Source organism: Ranitomeya imitator, chromosome 2 (assembly GCF_032444005.1).
Source record: "Ranitomeya imitator isolate aRanImi1 chromosome 2, aRanImi1.pri, whole genome shotgun sequence".
Taxonomy (NCBI): domain Eukaryota; kingdom Metazoa; phylum Chordata; class Amphibia; order Anura; family Dendrobatidae; genus Ranitomeya; species Ranitomeya imitator.
The window spans coordinates 292,274,381-292,298,563 of NC_091283.1; positions in this window are offsets into that span (position 1 = coordinate 292,274,381).

The window sequence follows — 24,183 nt, forward strand, 5'->3', positions numbered from 1 at the left end:
TATCCAAAAATCCAAGCTTCCACCAGGTCATGTACAGGAGAAGAGACACCCAGCCCTCGGCTTATAAAAACAAAAGCCGACGGATCCAATCCAAAAACGGGGCTAGGAAATATGAAAAAGTGGAAAATGAATAAAAAAAAAAAAAAAAAAATATATATATATATATATATATATATATATATATATATATATATATATATATAATGAATAATAATATGAATATCGCAGAACACGTACCCTTAAGTAAAATCAGCTACCCAAAAACCCTGTGAACAGAAGTTCCTCATTTAATCCAGAGGGGGTCACTGACTGTAGTTGAAAAATCCATCTGGATTCTATTTGTAAAAGCAATTTACGTCTGTCCCCACCTCTCTCATTCGGGGTTAGCTTTTGTAAACCCACCACTCTAAGGTTGGTCGAGGAACCCCTATGGTTGGCTAGGAAGTGTTCAGCCACCGGGGTAAGAGTTTTGCCCTTCCTTGAGTCTGAAGCAGCTAAGTGTATTGTTGAAACATGCTTCTGGACTCGTTTTCTGAGTTCTTGTGATGTCTGCCCGACATACACAAGCTTACAAGGGCAAATTAAGGCATATATTACATCCCTAGATTTACAATTAACATATGCCTTAAGGGGATGTCTGCTAAGACGTGTGGGGTGAAGAAACGTATCGCGAGTCGGGACCATGTGAGGACAAATATTACAGTCCCCACAGGGAAATGAACCCCTAAGGATAATGCCCCTATTTAGTCTCACAGTTGGTCTTTTGAAGTGACTCCTCGTGAGGAGATCCCTCAAGTTTGGCGCCCATCTAGCTGTCATAAGGGGTCTGTCACTTGTAACCTCAACCGTTTGTGAATCCGTCCGCAAAATCTGCCAATGTTTTGATAGAATATCACTGACCTGTTTCCAGCTGTTGTTAAAGTCAGTGATAAATCTGGTTTGTGTCTCCTGACACTGTCCTTTGGAGGAAAGAAGTGACCTCTGATCTTGACCCCTTGCCCTCTGGTAGGCCTTAGAGATGACACGTTTCGGGTAACCCCTCTGATGAAAGCAATCCGAGAGATCACGAGCCTGGATCGAAAAATCGTCGTCACGGGTGCAGTTACGTCTCACACGTAAAAACTGTCCCGTGGGTACACCCACCTTAGTATGCCAGGGGAGGAAACTTGAGAATTCCAAAAGTGAATTTGTTGCCGTAGGCTTTCGGAATAAATTTGTCGCCAAGCGGTTCTCATAAGGGAAAATCTTCAAGTCCAGAAAGGTGGTTTCACTGGCAGAAAGGGAGTAAGTGAGGAAGATGTTAAAGGGGTTAGAGTTCAGGTCATTAAAAAATTCATCACACTCCTCCCTCGTACCCTTCCAAAGGATGAATATATCATCTATAAAGCGTAACCAGGCGTGTACGTGGGCAGCGAATGAAGGTAACGGGTAGACAAATTTCTCTTCCCACCAGCCAAGAAAGGTGTTGGCATAGGCCGGTGCGCATTTCGCGCCCATCGCCACGCCTGATCGCTGAAGGTAGTATGTCCTATCAAAGAGGAAGAAGTTATGGTGAAGGACAAATGTCAGTAGGTCAAGCAGAAATGAATCATGTCCCCTATCCGAGGAGCTCTTCTTATTCAAGAAATAAGCAACCGCCTCAGTCCCTTCCTTGTGGCCAATGTTAGAATAAAGTGATTCTACATCACACGTGACTAAAAGAAAATCCACAGGAAGTTCAATCTGGCCACATACATCAATAAAATGTGAAGAGTCACGAATGAAAGAAGGGAGAGATGAGGCAATGGGTTGAAGGAAGAAGTCCAGGTACTCACCCGCTCTTTCACACATACTGCCCACACTGGAGACGATAGGCCTACCAGGAGGCTTGATGCTATCTTTGTGTATTTTCGGCAGCATGTAGAATGTTGCCGTGACCGGGTTTTCCACCCATAGATACCGCCTTTCTTGTGTGGTAATGATGGCAAGCTGTAGGGCCCTGCCCAGCAGTCGTTCAAACTTTGAGAGGAACAAAGAAGTGGGGTCAGAAGGAAGCTTTTGGTAATATTGGGTGTTATTAAGCTGTCGCTTAGCTTCAGTTTCATACAGCTGGTAAGACCATAACACTACGTTGCCCCCTTTATCTGCTTCCTTGATTGTAAATTCTCTATTATTTTGTAAAGACGTTAAGGCTCGCTTCTATTCCATACTTAAGTTAGAAGGGCCACTTACCCGAATAGGCATAGCCTGGATTTCACGCTTGACCACCTCGAAGAATATTTTTATGGTCGGTTCCAGGGAAAAAGATGGTGTTTTAAGAGACTTATTCCTGCCTGGAAATCTTCTTCTGGTAGAGCCCGACTCATTTTCTTCCAGTAACTCCAATAAGTCTTGAAAAGTGCTCCGTTCGTCCATGGGCATGGTTTGCAGAATGTCGGGTCTCCTGTACATGACCTGGAAGGTAAGCTTTCTGCAAAACAGATACAAATCCTTTATAAGAATAAACTTATCCACCGGGTCTGTAGGGACGAATGACAACCCCTTCTGAAGGACCGATAACTCAAAAGATGAAAGCTGATACTCAGACAGATTAATTACCTGTAATACCGTTGATCCAGATTCATGTTCAGGTGTAGTCAGGGCCGAAGCCCCCGACTCATTTACTTCCGTCTGGTAGGATATTGGTGCCAATGGGGTGAGGTTTGACCCCTGTGCCGTGTTAATCTTTTTTTCACGTTTTTTGCGTTTTCCCCCACGTCTGGTCCGTGATCTACCTCGCTCCCAGTGGAAGACAAAAAATCACTTGAACTCTCCTCCCTCCGTGAAGAGATGTTATCCAGTGATGTCGAGCCACCTCTGCCCGATCTAGGGTGACGGGCATTGCCTGTGTGTCTCCATTTGTATGCTATTTTCTGTTCAAAGTCTGTCCTGTCCCTCTGGAACTTCTTACATTTGCGTTGTGTCACTTCCAACTCATACTTGTCAAGTTTATTTTTGAACGCCAAAACCTGGCCCTCCTCAAAAGTAGCAAGTTTAGTTTCCAGCTCTTTGACCAGACTTTTTGTAGATGAGAATAATGTCCTATCATGTTCAAGTAATAAGTTCATCAGAATCGCTGAACAGCGTGTTAGTCCCTGCTCCCATAGCTGTTGGAAAGTATCAGAGGGTTCCCAAGCAGGGAAGATAGACACACGAATCCCCCTAGGGACAAAGCCAGATTTAATATATTCATCCAGGCTTCTCATGTTCCACCAAAGTTTCACACATGTCTTGTGAGCCTTGGTTAAATCAGAACATAATGCAGAGAAGCCGTTATCCACACCAGAAGCAATAGTTGTATTTGCCTCAAACACGGTAGAAGATTTAGCCCGCCAGGCTGCCTCCCTGGCCTCCCAATCCATGACGACACCAACGTCACACAGATCCAATAAAAAAAAGGGAATCAATCAATCAATATACCAATCATATATACATCAACCATATCAATACCAGCACTACCCAAATAGGCGTGTGCAACCATTAAGAAAAATGCCCTGGAACACAGGGCCAGACAATTACCACAAACAGTTGTAAAGGGTGCACTCAAGCTGTATACACAAATAAATGTTATAGGGTGCAGTGCCTAGTCCAATATTAAATGTATAACCAAAAAAAGAAAACAGAATGGACTATGAAACAGGCCCGCACAACCATAGAAAGTAAAAAAATAACACAATGTTTATTGAACATCACAGCAAAACATATAAAAACATTTAAAATGTACCAATAGTGTACAAAAACACCCCTATTCAAATGCCCTACAAATAAATATGAAGTCGACATGAAACATAATACAATGGGTCAGCATAATATATGCCACCTTATATACAGGTCCTTCTCAAAAAATTAGCATATAGTGTTAAATTTCATTATTTACCATAATGTAATGATTACAATTAAACTTTCATATATTATAGATTCATTATCCACCAACTGAAATTTGTCAGGTCTTTTATTGTTTTAATACTGATGATTTTGGCATACAACTCCTGATAACCCAAAAAACCTGTCTCAATAAATTAGCATATCAAGAAAAGGTTCTCTAAACGACCTATTACCCTAATCTTCTGAATCAACTAATTAACTCTAAACACATGCAAAAGATACCTGAGGCTTTTATAAACTCCCTGCCTGCTTCATTACTCAAAACCCCCATCATGGGTAAGACTAGCGACCTGACAGATGTCAAGAAGGCCATCATTGACACCCTCAAGCAAGAGGGTAAGACCCAGAAAGAAATTTCTCAACAAATAGGCTGTTCCCAGAGTGCTGTATCAAGGCACCTCAATGGTAAGTCTGTTGGAAGGAAACAATGTGGCAGAAAACGCTGTACAACGAGAAGAGGAGACCGGACCCTGAGGAAGATTGTGGAGAAGGACCGATTCCAGACCTTGGGGAACCTGAGGAAGCAGTGGACTGAGTCTGGTGTGGAAACATCCAGAGCCACCGTGCACAGGCGTGTGCAGGAAATGGGCTACAGGTGCCGCATTCCCCAGGTAAAGCCACTTTTGACCATAAACAGCGGCAGAGGCGCCTGACCTGGGCTACAGAGAAGCAGCACTGGACTGTTGCTAAGTGGTCCCAAGTACTTTTTTCTGATGAAAGCAAATTTTGCATGTCATTCGGAAATCAAGGTGCCAGAGTCTGGAGGAAGACTGGGGAGAAGGAAATGCCAAAATGCCTGAAGTCCAGTGTCAAGTACCCACAGTCAGTGATGGTGTGGGGTGCCATGTCAGCTGCTGGTGTTGGTCGGAAGCGGGGTGGAGGGAAGAGTGCCAGGGAGGCTAGTCCTGATCTGGAACACCCCAATCAGTTTGCTGCAGCCAGGCATGTCCTCTGAAAGCCGGAGGAGTGACTGCTCCAGTAAGGAGGGAAATAGGAGAGCAGGGCAGGCCAGACAGGTGTTGGCAGTGGGCGACTCAATTATTAGGGGAACAGATAGGGCAATCTGTCACAAAGACAGGGATCGTCGAACGGTGTGCTGCCTTCCTGGCGCCCGAGTCCGACACATCGCTGATCGGGTGGACAGATTACTGGGAGGGGCTGGTGAGGACCCAGCGGTCATGGTGCACATTGGCACAAATGACAAAGTTAGAGGTAGGTGGAAGGTCCTTAAAGATGATTTCAGGGAATTAGGCCACAAGCTGAAAGCAAGGACCTCCAATGTGGTATTTTCCAAAATACTGCCTGTGCCACGCCAGAGAGGCAACGGGAGATTAGGGAGGTTAATAAGTGGCTCAAGAATTGGTGTAGGAAGGAGGGGTTTGGGTTCCTGCAGAACTGGGCCGACTTCTCAGTTGGCTACAGGCTCTACGCTAGGGACGGGCTGCATCTCAATGGGGAAGGTGCAGCTGTGCTGGGGAGAAAATGGCTAGAAGGTTGGAGGAGTGTTTAAACTAGGAATTGGGGGAGGGTATTCAATTTATAGGAGGGGAAGTGTTATGATCTGGTGGTTAGGACAAATAGTGGACCTGGTAGTTAGGTCCGACTTACTAAACAGACAGAAGATAGGAAAGGTCACTTTGCAGTCAGCAAAAAACCCTACAAAAAGCCACACAGAGAGTGCAGGGAAAAATACAGCTGGCCTCGGACAAGGATCCAAGTGGAGTTAAATAGAGCAGCCCACTAACGAATTAGCCTCGTCACCTGTAGAAGGAAACTCAGAAACACCCACAGGCATCAGAGAAAGTCCACGGACAGAACCAGCCGAAGTACCATTCATGACCACAGGAGGGAGCCTGAAAACAGAATTCACAACAGTACCAACCCTTGAGGAGGGGTCACCGAACCCTCACGAGAGCCCCAAGGCCGACCAGGATGAGCCAAATGAAAGGCACGAACCAGATCGGCCGCATGAACATCAGAGGCAAAAACCCAGGAATTATCCTCCTGAGCATAACCCTTCCACTTGACCAAGTACTGGAGTTTCCGTCTCGAAATACGAGAATCCAAAATCTTCTCCACCACATACTCCAACTCCCCCTCAACCAACACCGGAGCAGGAAGGTCAACGGATGGAACCACAGGCGCCACATATCTCCGCAACGACCTATGGAACACATTATGGATGGCAAAAGAATCTGGAAGGGCCAAACGAAATGACACAGGATTGATAACCTCAGAAATTTTATACGGACCAATGAAACGAGGCTTAAACTTAGGAGAGGAATCCTTCATAGGAACATAACGAGACGACAACCAAACTAAATCCCCAACACGAAGTCGGGGACCCACACAGCGCTGGCGGTTAGCGAAACGTTGAGCCTTCTCCTGGGACAATGTCAAATTGTCCACCAGATGAGTCCAAATCTGCTGCAACCTATTCACCACAGTATCTACACCAGGACAGTCTGAAGACTCAACCTGCCCTGAAGAGAAACGAGGATGGAAACCAGAATTGCAGAAAAACGGCGAAACCAAAGTAGCCGAGCTGGCCCGATTACTAAGGGCGAACTCAGCCAACGGCAAAAAGGACACCCAATCATCCTGATCAGCAGAAACAAAGCATCTCAGATATGTTTCCAACGTCTGATTAGTTCGTTCGGTTTGGCCATTTGTCTGAGGATGGAAAGCCGAGGAAAAAGACAGATCAATGCCCATCCTAGCACAAAAGGATCGCCAGAACCTCGAAACAAATTGAGAACCTCTGTCCGAAACGATGTTCTCCGGAATGCCATGTAAACGAACCACATGCTGGAAAAACAATGGCACCAAATCAGAGGAGGAAGGCAATTTAGACAAGGGTACCAAATGAACCATCTTAGAAAAGCGATCACAAACCACCCAAATGACCAACATCTTTTGAGAGACGGGGAGATCCGAAATGAAATCCATAGAAATATGCGTCCAGGGCCTCTTCGGGACCGGCAAGGGCAAAAGCAACCCACTAGCACGAGAACAGCAGGGCTTAGCCCGAGCACAAGTCCCACAGGACTGCACAAAAGAACGCACATCCCGTGACAAAGAAGGCCACCAAAAGGATCTAGCCACCAAATCTCTGGTACCAAAGATTCCAGGATGCCCAGCCAACACCGAACAATGAAGCTCAGAGATAACTCTGCTAGTCCATTTATCAGGGACAAACAGTTTCTCTGCTGGGCAACGGTCAGGTCTATCAGCCTGAAATTTTTGCAGCACCCGCCGCAAATCAGGGGAGATAGCAGACAAAATTATCCCCTCTTTGAGAATACCTGCCGGCTCAGAAACACCCGGAGAGTCAGGCACAAAACTCCTTGACAGGGCATCAGCCTTCACATTCTTAGAGCCCGGAAGGTACGAAACCACAAAATCAAAACGGGAGAAAAACAACGCCCATCGAGCCTGTCTCGGATTCAACCGTTTGGCAGACTCAAGATAAGTCAAATTTTTGTGATCCGTCAAGACCACCACGCGATGCTTGGCTCCTTCCAGCCAATGACGCCACTCCTCAAATGCCCACTTCATGGCCAACAATTCTCGATTACCAACATCATAATTGCGCTCAGCAGGCGAAAACTTTCTAGAAAAGAAAGCACATGGCTTCATTCCCGAGCCATCAGAACTTCTTTGCGACAAAACAGCCCCTGCTCCAATCTCAGAGGCATCAACCTCAACCTGAAACGGGAGCGAAACATCTGGCTGGCACAACACAGGGGCAGAAGAAAAACGATGCTTCAATTCCTGAAAAGCATCCACGGCCGCAGAAGACCAATTGACCACATCAGCACCCTTCTTGGTCAAATCAGTCAATGGTTTAGCAACACTAGAAAAATTAGCGATGAAGCGACGATAAAAATTAGCAAAGCCCAGGAACTTTTGCAGGCTCTTCACAGATGTCGGCTGAGTCCAATCATGAATGGCCTGGACTTTAACAGGGTCCATCTCGACAGTAGAAGGGGAAAAAATTAACCCCAAAAATGAAACCTTCTGAACTCCAAAGAGACACTTTTATCCCTTCACAAACAAGGAATTAGCACGAAGGACCTGGAACACCATTCTGACCTGCTTCACATGAGACTCCCAATCATCCGAAAAGACCAAAATATCATCCAAATACACAATCAGGAATTTATCCAGGTACTCTCGGAAGATGTCATGCATAAAGGACTGAAATACTGATGGAGCATTGGAAAGCCCGAATGGCATCACCAGGTACTCAAAATGGCCCTCGGGCGTATTAAATGCTGTTTTCCATTCATCGCCCCGTTTAATACGCACAAGATTATACGCCCCTCGAAGGTCTATCTTGGTAAACCAACTAGCCCCTTTAATACGAGCAAACAAGTCAGACAGCAACGGCAAAGGATACTGAAATTTGACAGTAATTTTATTAAGAAGGCGGTAATCAATACAAGGTCTCAAAGAACCATCCTTCTTGGCCACAAAAAAGAACCCTGCTCCCAATGGTGATGACGATGGGCGAATATGGCCTTTCTCCAAGGATTCCTTTATATAACTCCGCATAGCGGCGTGCTCAGGCACCGATAAATTGAACAATCGGCCCTTAGGAAACTTACTACCAGGAATCAAATTAATTGCACAATCGCAATCCCTATGAGGAGGTAGGGCACTGGCTTTGGGCTCATCAAATACATCCTGATAATCCGACAAAAACTCCGGAACCTCAGAAGGAGTAGAAGACGAAATAGACAAAAATGGAACATCACCATGTACCCCCTGGCAACCCCAGCTGGACACAGACATAGATTTCCAGTCCAATACTGGATTATGGACCTGTAGCCATGGTAACCCTAAAACGACCACATCATGCAGATTATGTAACACCAAAAAACGGATATCCTCCTGATGTGCAGAAGCCATGCACATGGTCAATTGGGTCCAGTACTGAGGCTTATTCTCGGCCAAAGGCGTAGCATCAATTCCTCTCAATGGAATAGGATTCTGCAAGGGCTCCAAGAAAAAACCACAGCGCCTAGCATACTCCAAGTCCATCAAATTCAGGGCAGCGCCTGAATCCACAAATGCTATAACAGAGTAGGAAGACAAAGAACAAATCAGAGTAACGGACAATAGAAATTTTGACTGTACCGTACCAATGGTGGCAGACCTAGCGAATCGCTTAGTGCACTTAGGACAATCGGAGATAGCATGAGTGGAATCCCCACAGTAAAAACACAGCTCATTCCGACGTCTGTGTTCCTGCCGTTCAGCTCTGGTCAAAGTCCTATCACACTGCATAGGCTCAGGCCCATGCTCAGATAGTAGCGCCAAATGGTGCACAGTTTTACGCTCACGCAAGCGCCAATCGATCTGAATAGCCAAAGACATAGACTCATTCAGACCAGCAGGCATAGGAAATCCCACCATGACATCTTTAAGGGCTTCAGAGAGACCCTTTCTGAAGATTGCTGCCAGGGCACATTCATTCCACTGAGTGAGCACAGACCACTTTCTAAACTTCTGACAATATATCTCTGCCTCATCCTGACCCTGACACAGAGCCAACAGTGTTTTCTCAGCATGCTCTACAGAGTTAGGTTCGTCATAAAGCAATCCGAGCGCCAGGAAAAACGCATCCACCTCACGCAATGCCGGATCTCCTGGCGCAAGGGAAAATGCCCAGTCTTGAGGGTCACTACGTAACAAAGAAATAATGATCCTTACTTGTTGAGCAGGATCACCTGAGGAGCGAGGTTTCAAAGCTAGAAACATAGTAACATAGTAACATAGTTAGTAAGGCCGAAAAAAGACATTTGTCCATCCAGTTCAGCCTATATTCCATCATAATAAATCCCCAGATCTACGTCCTTCTACAGAACCTAATTGTATGATACAATATTGTTCTGCTCCAGGAAGACATCCAGGCCTCTCTTGAACCCCTCGACTGAGTTCGCCATCACCACCTCCTCAGGCAAGCAATTCCAGATTCTCACTGCCCTAACAGTAAAGAATCCTCTTCTATGTTGGTGGAAAAACCTTCTCTCCTCCAGACGCAAAGAATGCCCCCTTGTGCCCGTCACCTTCCTTGGTATAAACAGATCCTCAGCGAGATATTTGTATTGTCCCCTTATATACTTATACATGGTTATTAGATCGCCCCTCAGTCGTCTTTTTTCTAGACTAAATAATCCTAATTTCGCTAATCTATCTGGGTATTGTAGTTCTCCCATCCCCTTTATTAATTTTGTTGCCCTCCTTTGTACTCTCTCTAGTTCCATTATATCCTTCCTGAGCACCGGTGCCCAAAACTGGACACAGTACTCCATGTGCGGTCTAACTAGGGATTTGTACAGAGGCAGTATAATGCTCTCATCATGTGTATCCAGACCTCTTTTAATGCACCCCATGATCCTGTTTGCCTTGGCAGCTGCTGCCTGGCACTGGCTGCTCCAGGTAAGTTTATCATTAACTAGGATCCCCAAGTCCTTCTCCCTGTCAGATTTACCCAGTGGTTTCCCGTTCAGTGTGTAATGGTGATATTGATTCCCTCTTCCCATGTGTATAACCTTACATTTATCATTGTTAAACCTCATCTGCCACCTTTCAGCCCAAGTTTCCAACTTATCCAGATCCATCTGTAGCAGAATACTATCTTCTCTTGTATTAACTGCTTTACATAGTTTTGTATCATCTGCAAATATCGATATTTTACTGTGTAAACCTTCTACCAGATCATTAATGAATATGTTGAAGAGAACAGGTCCCAATACTGACCCCTGCGGTACCCCACTGGTCACAGCGACCCAGTTAGAGACTATACCATTTATAACCACCCTCTGCTTTCTATCACTAAGCCAGTTACTAACCCATTTACACACAATTTCCCCCAGACCAAGCATTCTCATTTTGTGTACCAACCTCTTGTGCGGCACGGTATCAAACGCTTTGGAAAAATCGAGATATTACAATTATTTTTGAAATTCAAAAACTTAGATCTATCACCAAAAAATAAATCAGGAATTGGAATCTTAGGCTCTGACATCGGATTCTGAACCACAAAATCTTGGATGTTTTGTACCCTTGTAGTGAGATTATCCATCCAAGAGGACAGACCTTGAATGTCCATGTCCACACCTGTGTTCTGAACCACCCAGAGGTAAAGGGGAAAAGTGAGACAGAACACGCTGCAAAGAAAAAAAAATGGTCTCAGAGCTTCACTTATCACTCTATTGAGATGCATCAATACTTTTGGCCAGCTGTACTGTTATGATCTGGTGGTTAGGACAAATAGTGGACCTGGTAGTTAGGTCCGACTTAGTAAACAGACAGAAGATTGGAAAGGTCACTTTGCAGTCAGCAAAAAACCCTACAAAAAGCCACACAGAGAGTGCAGGGAAAAATACCATCCGCACCGACTAATGGAGCGGAGGCGCCCCTCTGCGTCCCAGAGCTTCCAGCAAGCAAGGCAAAATTCACATAAGCATGCTGGACAGAAAAAATAGCAAACAAGAAAAAAGCAAAGCGAAACTTAGCTTTTGCTGGAGGAAACAGGTAACCAGGAAGATCCAGGAGCAAACTAGACCAATGCTACAACATTGACAGCTGGCCTCGGACAAGGATCCAAGTGGAGTTAAATAGAGCAGCCCACTAACGAATTAGCCTCGTCACCTGTAGAAGGAAACTCAGAAACACCCACAGGCATCAGAGAAAGTCCACGGACAGAACCAGCCGAAGTACCATTCATGACCACAGGAGGAAGCCCGAAAACAGAATTCACAACAGGGAAGATAGTGCAGACAGAGACCTGGGCACAAATAAGGAAGTTGGGGGTGGCGGTGGCATGGGGGGTGAGGTTAGAACAGTTAATAATTTAAGAAATAGAGGTACAGAGAGGAACATCAAGTGCATGTATACTAATGCCAGAAGCCTCGCCAACAAAATGGATGAATTAGAATTAATGTTGTTGGAGCATAATTATGACATGGTGGGGATATCTGAAACATGGCTGGATGAGAGCCATGACTGGGCTGTTGACTTGCAGGGCTATAGGCTATAGCCTGTTCAGAAATGACCGTACAGATAAGCGAGGGGGTGAGGTGTGTCTATATGTAAAATCGTCCTTAAAACCCATCCGGCGTGATAATATAGGTGAATCTAATGAAAATGTAGAATTCCTTTGGGTGGAGATAAGGGGAGGGGGAAAAAATAATAAATTACTGATAGGTGTTTGTTATAAATCTCCAAAAATAATGGAAGCAATGGAGAATATCCTCGTAAAGCAAATAGATGAAACCGCGACTCAAGGAGAAGTCATTATTATGGGGGACTTCAACTACCCTGAAATAGATTGGGGAACAGAAACCTGCAGTTCCAGCAAAGGTGATCGGTTTGTGACAACTATGAGAGACAATTACCTTTCACAACTGGTTCAGGACCCAACAAGAAGGGGGGCACTGCTAGACCTAATATTAACCAACAGGCTAGACCGCATAGCAAATATAAGGGTTGGGGGTCACTTGGGGAATAGTGATCACAAAATAATAAGTTTTCATGTATCTTTTAAAAAGATGTGTAATAGAGGGGTTACAAGGACACTAAACTTCAGGAGGGCAAATTTCCAAAGGATGAGAGAGGATCTTGGTGCAAGTAACTGGGACGATATCCTGAGACACAAAAAAACACAAAGAAAATGGGAGACATTTATTAGCTTCCTGGATAGGACCTGTGCACAGTATATACCGTATGGGAATAAACATACTAGAAATAGGAGGAAACCAATATGGCTAAATAGAGCTGTAAGGGGCGCAATAAGTGACAAAAAGAAAGCATTTAGAGAATTAAAGGAAGTAGGTAGTGAGGAGGCATTAAATAAATACAAAAAATTAAATAAAATCTGTAAAAAGCAAATCAAGGCAGCAAAGATTGAGACAGAGAGACTCATTGCCAGAGAGAGTAAAAATAATCCTAAAATATTCTTTAACTACATAAATAGTAAGAAACTAAAAAATGATAGTGTTGGCCCCTTAAAAATAGTCTGGGTCAAATGGTGGATGAGGAAAAAGCCAATATGCTAAATGACTTTTTTTCATCAGTATTTACACAAGAAAATCCCATGGCAGACAAAATGACTAGTGATAAAAATTCCCAATTAAATGTCATCTGCTTAACCCAGCAGGAAGTGCGGCGGCGTCTAAAAATCACTAAAATTTACAAATTTCCGGGCCCAGATGGGATACACCCTCGAGTATTGCAGGAATTAAGTACAGTCATTGATAGACCATTATTTTTAATCTTTAAAGACTCCATAATAACAGGGTCTGTACCACAGGACTGGCGTATAGCAAATGTGCCAATATTCAAAAAGGGGACAAAAACTGAACTCGGAAATTATAGGCCAGTAAGCTTAACCTCTACTGTGGGTAAAATCCTGGAGGGCATTCTAAGGGATGCTAACCTGGAGTATCTGAAGAGGAATAACCTCATGACCCAGTATCAGCACGGGTTTACTAGGGACCGTTCATGTCAGACTAATTTGATCAGTTTCTATGAAGAGGTAAGTTCCGGATTGGACCAAGGGAACCCAGTGGATGTAGTGTATATGGACTTTTCAAAAGCTTTTGATACGGTGCCACACAAAAGATTGATACATAAAATGAGAATAATGGGGATAGGGGAAAATATGTGTAAGTGGGTTGAGAGCTGGCTCAGGGATAGGAAACAAAGGGTGGTTATTAATTGAGCACACTCAGACTGGGTAGTGGTTAGCAGTGGGGTACCACAGGGGTCAGTATTGGGCCCTCTTCTTTTTAACATATTTATTAATGACCTTGTAGGGGGCATTCAGAGTAGAATTTCAATATTTGCAGATGACACTAAACTCTGCAGGGTAATCAATACAGAGGACAATTTTATATTACAGGATGATTTATGTAAACTAGAAGCTTGGGCTGATAAATGGCAAATGAGCTTTAATGGGGATAAATGTAAGGTCATGCACTTGGGTAGAAGTAATAAGATGTATAATTATGTGCTTAATTCTAAAACTCTGGGCAAAACCGTCAATGAAAAAGACCTGGGTGTATGGGTGGATGACAAACTCATATTCAGTGGCCAGTGTCAGGCAGCTGCTACAAAGGCAAATAAAATAATGGGATGCATTAAAAGAGGCATAGATGCTCATGAGGAGAACATAATTTTACCTCTATACAAGTCACTAGTTCGACCACACTTAGAATACTGTGCACAGTTCTGGTCTCCGGTGTACAAGAAAGACATAGCTGAACTGGAGCGGGTGCAGAGAAGAGCGACCAAGGTTATTAGAGGACTGGGGGGTCTGCACTACCAAGATACACTTGGGGCTATTTAGTTTGGAAAAACAAAGACTAAGGGGTGATCTTATTTTAATGTATAAATATATGAGGGGACAGTACAAAGACCTTTCTGATGATCTTTTTAATCATAGACCTGAAACCGGGACAAGGGGGCATCCTCTGCGTTTGGAGGAAAAAAGGTTTAAGCATAATAACAGACGCGGATTCTTTACTGTAAGAGCAGTGAGACTATGGAACTCTCTGCCATATGATGTTGTAATGAGTGATTCATTACTTAAATTTAAGAGGGGACTGGATACCTTTCTGGAAAAGTATAATGTTACAGGGTATATACACTAGATTCCTTGATAGGGCGATGATCCAGGGAACTAGTCTGATTGCCATATGTGGAGTTGGGAAGGAATTTTTTTTCCCCAATGTGGAGCTTACTCTTTGCCACATGGGTTTTTTTTGCCTTCCTCTGGATCAACATGTTAGGGCATGTTAGGTTAGGCTATGGGTTGAACTAGATGGACTTATAGTCTTCCTTCAACCTTAATAACTATGTAATTATAGGACCATAACACTAATAATTATTGCTTTTAGTCTATCTCTGAACTATTATCACCTGTAGCGTGGCTAAAGGTCATGTGATTAATGGACGGTATGTACAAAGCACAAAGAGAAAAAGACAAGACCAAAAAACGGTATGCACACCCAGGGAATACAAAAAATATATAAACTTTAATGACACCTCAAAAAACAACAAACACAAGATAAAACCATTTAAAATCGGCCTAAATGTAGGACCAATAAGCCCCACCCCTATACAATGGTACAAGATATGGCATAATGAGATATAATACCAAAAATAATCGTATAAATGACTATATATAACGGCACATAGCGTCCCTTAGTACATGATGTATAATACAGCATAAAAGCTGACAGATATATAACTCAAAAGTCTAATTGACCCGATGGCACAGCTGAAAACCAGGTAATGGTACACAGTGTATTTCAAATATAGTTAAATACAAAAGATTTTTCTTAAAAATGTGCCCATATAAATAATACCATAACCAATGTCATGTGCGCACATAATTGATATCAAACCAATATAAGTCATGGGACACCCATAATACACGGACCAGCTATAAGTGTACCCCTATAAGGTCAGTCAGGGAAACAACTGATACTACCAGAAAGATAAAGAAGGCAGCATCAGTGCTGACGGCTCAGGTCAATGACGCATGATCAGTAGAACGCAAGATCAAGTAAGGGGTGAGGCAGAATCCCCACGCGTATCGCTGCTGAGCGCAGCTTCGTCAGGGGAAGTAGGGTGTCAGTCGTTTGGAGAGGTATATATATACATAGGTAGTTATGGAGTAAATACACACCGGTGTGCAGAGCCGGGTAGGAACGCCAGTCGCAGCCGCCGCATGGAGGAAGACAGGAAGTGGCTATAGCCGGAAGTGTATGTCGTTGTCATGGTGCCAATGCACATGCGCAACGACTACACAAGGGAGAGCGGACCGCGCACGCGCTGTTGAAAGCACCAATGTAAGGCGCAGAACCAAGTATAATGCATGCCGCACACAGGAAAGAATGAGAACAACCATAGTGCGGCTTGCGTAGAGAAAAGAACGAAACAAATAAACAAATGCATAGCTAAATAAAAAAGACAATTGTGTGTTGGGGCGGAGAAGTCCCAGCTAGAGTAATAAAGAGTCTTATTCAAACGTAAGGTATGGGAGTATCATGCCAGATAGATCCTGGAAAATAACAGAATATATGACTACAAAACTCATGGTCATAGGTGGTATGATATTGTATATAGACCAAAAATAGCACCAATTAATAAAAATGAAACAACATAAGTAAGACATGATGAAAAACTTGATCAAAAGAGGAGCCCATATGTGAGAGAGCTATAAATGGAATAATATTGTAATACATTCACAATATGTAAGATTGAATGGTGACAGACATACCTGCACCAAGACATAGAGTCCCAGACACTAACTCAGGACCATATAATAAAGAACCGGACAATGTGGTAAAAAGACATGCCCAGTGCATATGAATGATGAACATGCCAATAACCGCATCCGAGGGCAAAAAAACCTTAATGAGCACCTAATGTGATGGAGTCCCTATCTGGTAAAAAATATATATATACCAATAGTAATAGACACTAAAGAAAGGACAAAAATACGCCTCTGAGCAAGTACAACCCCTACAATTGGTGTTTCGAATGCGGGCAGCGATCCAAGGAGCACATGTTGCAGCGATGGCTGGTCTGAGCCAGAAGAGTGGATGGTCTTGACAACCGTGAGTAATGCTGATCGGGATCAGTGAGAACTGCTGTATATGGGATACCTCTGTGGAGAAGAGGGATCCAGGAACCTGTGTGGCTGCCACCAACAGGTAACGGATGGAGATCCGTGTTATGCTGACCGGGGTCAGTGTGAAACAAAGAAAGAGACATTGTGTCTGGGGCACCTCTGAGGCCAAGGGTTGTCCAGGAACCCGTGCAGGTTGCCAGCGGGTAACGGTCTGAAAACCGTGTATTGTGCTGATTGGGATCAGTGATTTTTTTTGTAACAGACAGGAGTGTGTGCTATGCCGACCAGAGGTCAGTGAGAGACTGTGTTTTTTTTTCTATAAGCACGTGTGCAGGTGCTTGCTGTGGACCGGCGAGTCCATGTATTTCTTTTTTCCTTCTGTGATCAACTTGCTGTGGCTCAGTGGGGCCACGAAGACTGAAGGCATCTGGCGGTAACTCGGCGGGGTTACGAAGTTTTGCTGTGGATCGGCGGGTCCACGAAGTCCGCGGTGCAGAGCCTTGTGAAGTGCAGTTGCAGCAAAAGAGAGAAAAAAAAAAAAAGACATTGCTGGTTTAGAGTGTGCAGACTCTTAAAGGGCCAGAGTCACATTGGTGTGCTGTGCAAACTGGGGCCTGAGAGTACTGTGGGAAGTCCACAGGGTGTATCCCAGAGTGGGGTGGTGCCCCTAAAAAGTGGGTGGAGTCCCAAAAAAACGGTGCGGTGCCCAAATAATTATGGTTGGCCAAAAAGGGGCTGCGTCTCAAAATGGGGTAGTTGCCCAAAAGGGGGTGGAGTCCCTAAAAGGGGCGGTGGCCCTAAAGGAGAAAATGGTCCACAAGGGGCGGTAACCCAAAAGGGGGTGGAGTCCCTAAAAGGGGCAGTGGCCCTAAAGGAGAAAATGGTCCACAAGGGGGTGGTAACCCAAAAGGGGGTGGAGTCCAAAAAGGGAGCGGCGACCCAAATAGGGGTGGTGGCTCATAAAGGGGCGGCGGCGAATTCGCTGATAAACTGTTGCCGGGTTCAGTGTTCGAACAGCGCATGTCCAGAATATTGTACTGACGTTCTATCTGACAAGATGTCACAGAGCTGTTCTGTAGAAGTCAATGGAGTGTGTGTAACTGTACTTCTGGACTCAGGGAGCCTGGTGACGCTGCTGAGCGCCACACTCCCTGTCTATCTGATTCCCGGAAGGAAGATGGAAGTTCACTGCATTCATGGGGTCGCTAGGGATTATCTGGTGTCCATGGTAATCATTGAGACGCCCACTATTATTGCCAGCCATGATGTACCTGTAGTCCCAGACTTACCATTCCCTGTTGTAATAGGCCAGGACTTTGAAAGGTTTTGGGACTTGTGGGAGGAAAGGGGAGTGTCTGATTGCTCAGAACGGAGTCGGAATGACTCTAAGGGAGCCCCACCACAACAGGCGGCTGTAGTGATTCCGGATTGTGTGATGTGTGAAAAGGAGATAGCGACACCTAAGGTCGATAGTCCAGAGTTTCGGGTGACTGGAAGAAAGTGTGGGTCTGACACGTGTTTAAATGGGGAATTGCTGTTCCAGGATGACAGAGTGAGAGGGGGTGACTCCTATTCAGACTGTGACTCGAGCACAAAGGGAAAGGAGTGCAGGGAAAGGAGTGCAGTAAGGAGGAGCCGAGTAAAAATCACAGATCTTCATCACGTCGTGGGGGCCGCAGAAAGTCGGGACAAGTTATACCCTCTCAGAAGAAAGATGATGAGGAAGAGACAGGGTCAGGTGCAGATAACGTTATTGTCCTTGATGAGGGGGTCACTTTATCTCTGACAAACCCTAGCACTGAGGTGGTTAGTGACGGGCTTGGGTTAGAACAGACCTGTAGTAGGCCCACATCTGCAATGCCCGCAAAGAGTGAAGTGACTCAGTATGATGAAGTACCTGATGCTGAAGAAACAGGTGGAACTCTGAAGAGGCAGAGTGTGGGTGGGCAAGAGACCCCATCTGAAAATCTAATTAAAGAGGTGATGGTGCGACATGTGCTGGCCAAAAGAGAGCAGGACCATGAGATAGAGCTGCTTAAAGAAATAGTTGATCGAGAAAGGGTCCTGAGAGAGGTGATTGAGCACAGAGTGGGTGAGCTGGAAAAGGAAGTCGCTGAGCTCAGAGGTCACCTGTCAGCATGTCAAACCATAAATAAGGCCGTATTAAAAGATATGGAGGTGCTCAGAGAGGCCCAAGAGAAGAATCAGCAGGAGCTTCTCCAGAGAGAGGATGAGCATCGCTGCTTGGTAGAAGAGCAAGATAAAGTTCTCCAAGAGCTCAAGACAAAGGAGACTAATCAACAGCTCCAGAAATCCCCAGATGACCAGAAAATTGAACTGTTGCGCTCTCCCGATCTGATCGCGGTGAATGAGAGTAAGCTGGAGAGGCTGACCAAAGAAAAGGCCTCCAAGGAGGAAGAAATCCAGCAAGGGAAGTGCCACGCAGATGGCCGAACAAAGGACATCGAGGTTTTGGAAAACTGCGCTGACGCTAAGGACGAGGAGGTTCAACGATATGACCAAGAAGGTGAGACTTCGATTTTCAAGTGCGTAATAGACGTACCCAAAGACATGCAAGAAGCGTGTGCCAGTGAGGAGGTGCATGAAGTGTTTAAAAAGGCGGTCGACGCGTGTAGGGTGCACTGGGCACCTGAGACCCATCAACTGGTCAAACTGTCCACTAAGGAAGTCACAGTGAAGCGGGTGGCTGTCCTGAGAGAGATGTATCTACAATGCCTCCGCACAAAACAAATGATCATGTTGAAGAATAAGGAAGCCGCTCGACGTCTGGAGCTAGCAAGAGAAGCTCAAAGTCGGTTGGGTATTGTAGAAGATGTCGTGCAAGTGCACAGAGGTCTGGTGGGGAAAGTCATTGGAAGATTTGGCAAGGTGATGCAAGAGATGGTGAATAGGTCCGGTGTTCTGAGAGTGAGCATTCCGGCTGATGATGAAGCCCAGGTCGTGGGTGAAGATGGGATGGTTCCATTCCTTGTCGTCGGATCCATGGAGAGCCTTGGGAATATCCAAATGCTCCTGGCGTATCGTGTGGCATACCTGAAACAGATAGAGCAGCTAAGACGTGAGAGGGAGCAGATCAATATAGAGCTGCAAGGATTTGCAAACAGGTTGCGACCACCTTTAACTCATGGTCTAGAGAGGCAAAGAGGTTCTCTAAAGACTGGAAGTCCTCAAGCAGAAGTTAACAGAGGATATAGAGGTAAAGTGAAGAGCTGCTCTCCGAAGAAAGACAATAGGAGAGATCAAGAACCGAGAGAGAACCGAAGGTGGTCAGATGGAAGAGTTAGAAGTAGTGACTCCTCAGTTAGTTCAGGGCTCAGTGACCTAAGCGGGAGATCCTATAGCAGACGAGATGACAAGGGGTCATCGTTGTCAAAGGATGTGATGGAAAGGGATGACGAATGCCGACGAAAGGGGACGACTGTCAGGGACGACTGAGAGGGGTCTCTAGATGGTTTAGGACAAGTGCCAAGCCCCACGGCTTTAGGCAGAGGGGGGAGTTATGTAGCATGGCTAAAGGTCATGTGATTAATGGACGGTATGTATCGCAGAGGTGGGTGGCCCTGTGATGGAAGCCTGGGTATGTTTTGCTCAAGCAGATCTACTGCTGAGGGATTTGTTTACATTGGGAAGGCTTCCAGGTGATTGGAGAGATGGGTGGATTCAGTCACCTACAAACCCACCCTAAGAGGCGTGTTTGAATACCTAAGATGGTTTTGTGTTGAAGGACCTGTGGTGATGTCACACTCACCTGACATTCACTCTTGATTAGGGTTGAGCGAAACGGATCGGACAATTTCAAAAATCGCCGACTTTTGGCAAAGTCAGGTTTCGTGAAACCCGACCCGATCCTAGTGTGGGATCGGCCATGAGGTCGGCGATCTTCACGCCAAAGTCACGTTTCATATGACGCTTTCAGCGCCATTTCTCATCCAATGAAGGCAGACGCAGAGTGTGGGCAGCGTGGTCTCAGTCCCCACCATCTTAGAGAAGGGCATGACAGTGATTGGCTTGCTTTCTGCGGCGTCACAGGGGCTATAAAGAGGGGTGCACGCCGACCACCATCTTACTTCTGCCGATCTTAGCATAGGGAGAGGTTGCTGCAGCTTCATCAGAAGAAGGGATATAGTTAGGGAGAGAAGATTAACCCCGAAACTGCTTGTGCTGTAGCGATTTCCACTGCCCAACACCACCTTTTCTTTGCAGGGACAGTGGAGTTTTTTTGTTTGTGCATCAGCTCTGTAGCTTATTAGGCTGCCTTATAAGGCTCCCTGATAGCTCCATTGCTGTTTGTATGCCGCTGTGCAAACCAACTCCTTTTTTAAAAGCAAAAATCCTGTTGCTCCTTTCTGCACAGTTCTCTTGTTTCTTTGTCCACACTTTTGTGTGCAGCAGTCCTTTTTATTGCTGCCATACTTGTCCTGAGATCATTGTAGGGAGATTGAAATTGTACTACAGCCCTTGTAATTTTTTATATATCTGCCAGCCACGTTCTGCCACTTATATTGTGTAGTGTAATACACTGGGCTTGAGTTTTGCTGCAGTCTCCCCCCCCAAAAAATGGGAGATTTAAATTGACAACAAGTTTCTATATGAGTCCAAACAGAAAAAAGTTTTTTCTTCTTTGCAAATAAAGGTCTCAGCGGACACAGGGGCGCACGTCCAGAGCCAGGGAGCCCATCCCAGACAACGTACCAAGACTTCAAAGAAAAAAGACAGCGCCACAATGGATGGTGAAAAAATAAAAACTCACATTTAGGCTGGCATCACACTCAGCGTCTAAAAATACGGTCCGTAATTTACGGCCGTAATACGCAGAAAAGTCCCCAAAATAGTGGTCCGTATCTCCTCCGTAGGCAGGGTGTGTCAGCGTATTTTGCGCATGGCATCCTCCGTATGTAATCCGTATGGCATCCGTACTGCGAGATTTTCTTGCAGGCTTGCAAAACCGACATACGGACATACAATGGATCCATGTGCTCAAAAAATCATAAAAACATATATATGTCATTGAGACACATATACAGTGGGGCAAAAAAGTATTTAGTCAGTCAGCAATAGTGCAAGTTCCACCACTTAAAAAGATGAGAGGCGTCTGTAATTTACATCATAGGTAGACCTCAACTATGGGAGACAAACTGAGAAAAAAAAATCCAGAAAATCACATTGTCTGTTTTTTTAACAATTTTTTTGCATATTATGGTGGAAAATAAGTATTTGGTCAGAAACAAACAATCAAGATTTCTGGCTCTCACAGACCTGTAACTTCTTCTTTAAGAGTCTCCTCTTTCCTCCACTCATTACCTTTAGTATTGGCACCTGTTTAAACTTGTTATCAGTATAAAAAGACACCTGTGCACACCCTCAAACAGTCTGACTCCAAACTCTACTATGGTGAAGACCAAAGAGCTGTCAAAGGACACCAGAAACAAAATTGTAGCCCTGCACCAGGCTGGGAAGACTGAATCTGCAATAGCCAACCAGCTTGGAGTGAAAAAATCAACAGTGGGAGCAATAATTAGAAAATGGAAGACATACAAGACCACTGATAATCTCCCTCGATCTGGGGCTCCACGCAAAATCCCACCCCGTGGGGTCAGAATGATCAGAAGAACGGTGAGCAAAAATCCCAGAACCACGCGGGGGGACCTAGTGAATGAACTGCAGAGAGCTGGGACCAATGTAACAAGGCCTACCATAAGTAACACACTACGCCACCATGGACTCAGATCCTGCAGTGCCAGACGTGTCCCACTGCTTAAGCCAGTACATGTCTGGGCCCGTCTGAAGTTTGCTAGAGAGTATTTGGATGATCCAAAGGAGTTTTGGGAGAATGTCCTATGGTTTGATGAAACCAAACTGGAACTGTTTGGTAGAAACATAACTTGTTGTGTTTGGAGGGAAAAGAATACTGAGTTGCATCCAACAAACACCATACCTACTGTAAAGCATGGTGGTGGAAACATCATGCTTTGGGGCTGTTTCTCTGCAAAGGGGCCAGGACGACTGATCCGGGTACATGAAAGAATGAATGGAGCCATGTATCGTGAGATTTTGAGTGCAAACCTCCTTCCATCAGCAAGGGCATTGAAGATGAAACGTGGCTGGGTCTTTCAACATGACAATGATCCAAAGCACACCGCCAGGGCAACGAAGGAGTGGCTTCGTAAGAAGCATTTCAAGGTCCTGGAGTGGCCTAGCCAGTCTCCAGATCTCAACTCTATAGAAAACCTTTGGAGGGAGTTGAAAGTCCGTGTTGCCAAGCGAAAAGCCAAAAACATCACTGCTCTAGAGGAGATCTGCATGGAGGAATGGGCCAACATACCAACAACAGTGTGTGGCAACCTTGTGAAGACTTACAGAAAACGTTTGACCTCTGTCATTGCCAACAAAGGATATATTACAAAGTATTGAGATGAAATTTTGTTTCTGACCAAATACTTATTTTCCACCATAATATGCAAATAAAATGTTAAAAAAAGAGACAATGTGATTTTCTGGATTTTTTTTTCTCAGTTTGTCTCCCATAGTTGAGGTCTACCTATGATGTAAATTACAGACGCCTCTCATCTTTTTAAGTGGTGGAACTTGCACTATTGCTGACTGACTAAATACTTTTTTGCCCCACTGTATGTATATATATTAATATGTCATCCAGCGCGAGATAGCTTTAAAGCCGGTAATTCAATTGCCAGCTATTGCTATCTCCTTCCTAAACCCGACATGATATGAGACATGGTTTACATACAGTAAACCATCTCATATCCCCATTTTTTTTTGCATATTCCACACTACTAATGTATTTGAGGACTACTGCTGGATGTCCTCAAATAACCTCGAGTGTGGGAAATTTCCTGGAAAGCTCCCAGGCTCGAGTTCATATGAGGACAACCAGCAGAGGGCGCATCACCGCGAATGAAGGTAACTACAGGTCATTGACCTACATTACCTTCTTTCTCCGGGGTTTTGCAGGCAGGAGCACAGCTGCATTATAGCAGAGCTCCTGCCTGTAAAATATTTTAACCCCTTCAGATGGATTTACATCGTGGGATGTTACAGATCAACGGAAGGTATGTATATTGTTGGTTTATTATTTTTCCTTTGTTACAGAGCGAGGGTCTTCAGGTGGATTGAGAGAGCAATAAAATATTAAAACAACCTGTGTGTTTATTTCATTAAAATAATTTTTAATAATGTGTTTTTTTTAACCATTTCATGCTATTGGATTAATAATGGATAGGTGTCATAATTGTCGCCTCTCCATTATTAATCTGGCTTAATGTCACCTTACAATAGCAAGGTGACATTAACCCTTCATTACCCCATATCCCACCGCTACACGGGAATGGGAAGAGAGTGGCCAAGTGCCAGAATAGGCGCATCTTCCAGATGGGCCTTTTCTGGGGTGGCTGGGGGCAGATGGTTTTTAGCCAGGGGGGGCCAATAACCGTGGACCCTCTCCAGGCTATTAATATCTGCCCTCAGTCACTGGCTTTACTACTCTGGCGGAGAAAATTGCGCGGGAGCCCACGCCATTTTTTTCCGCCATTTAACCCTTTAATTTAATAGCTAGAGCGACCAAATTTTGCACATACACACTACTAACAGTA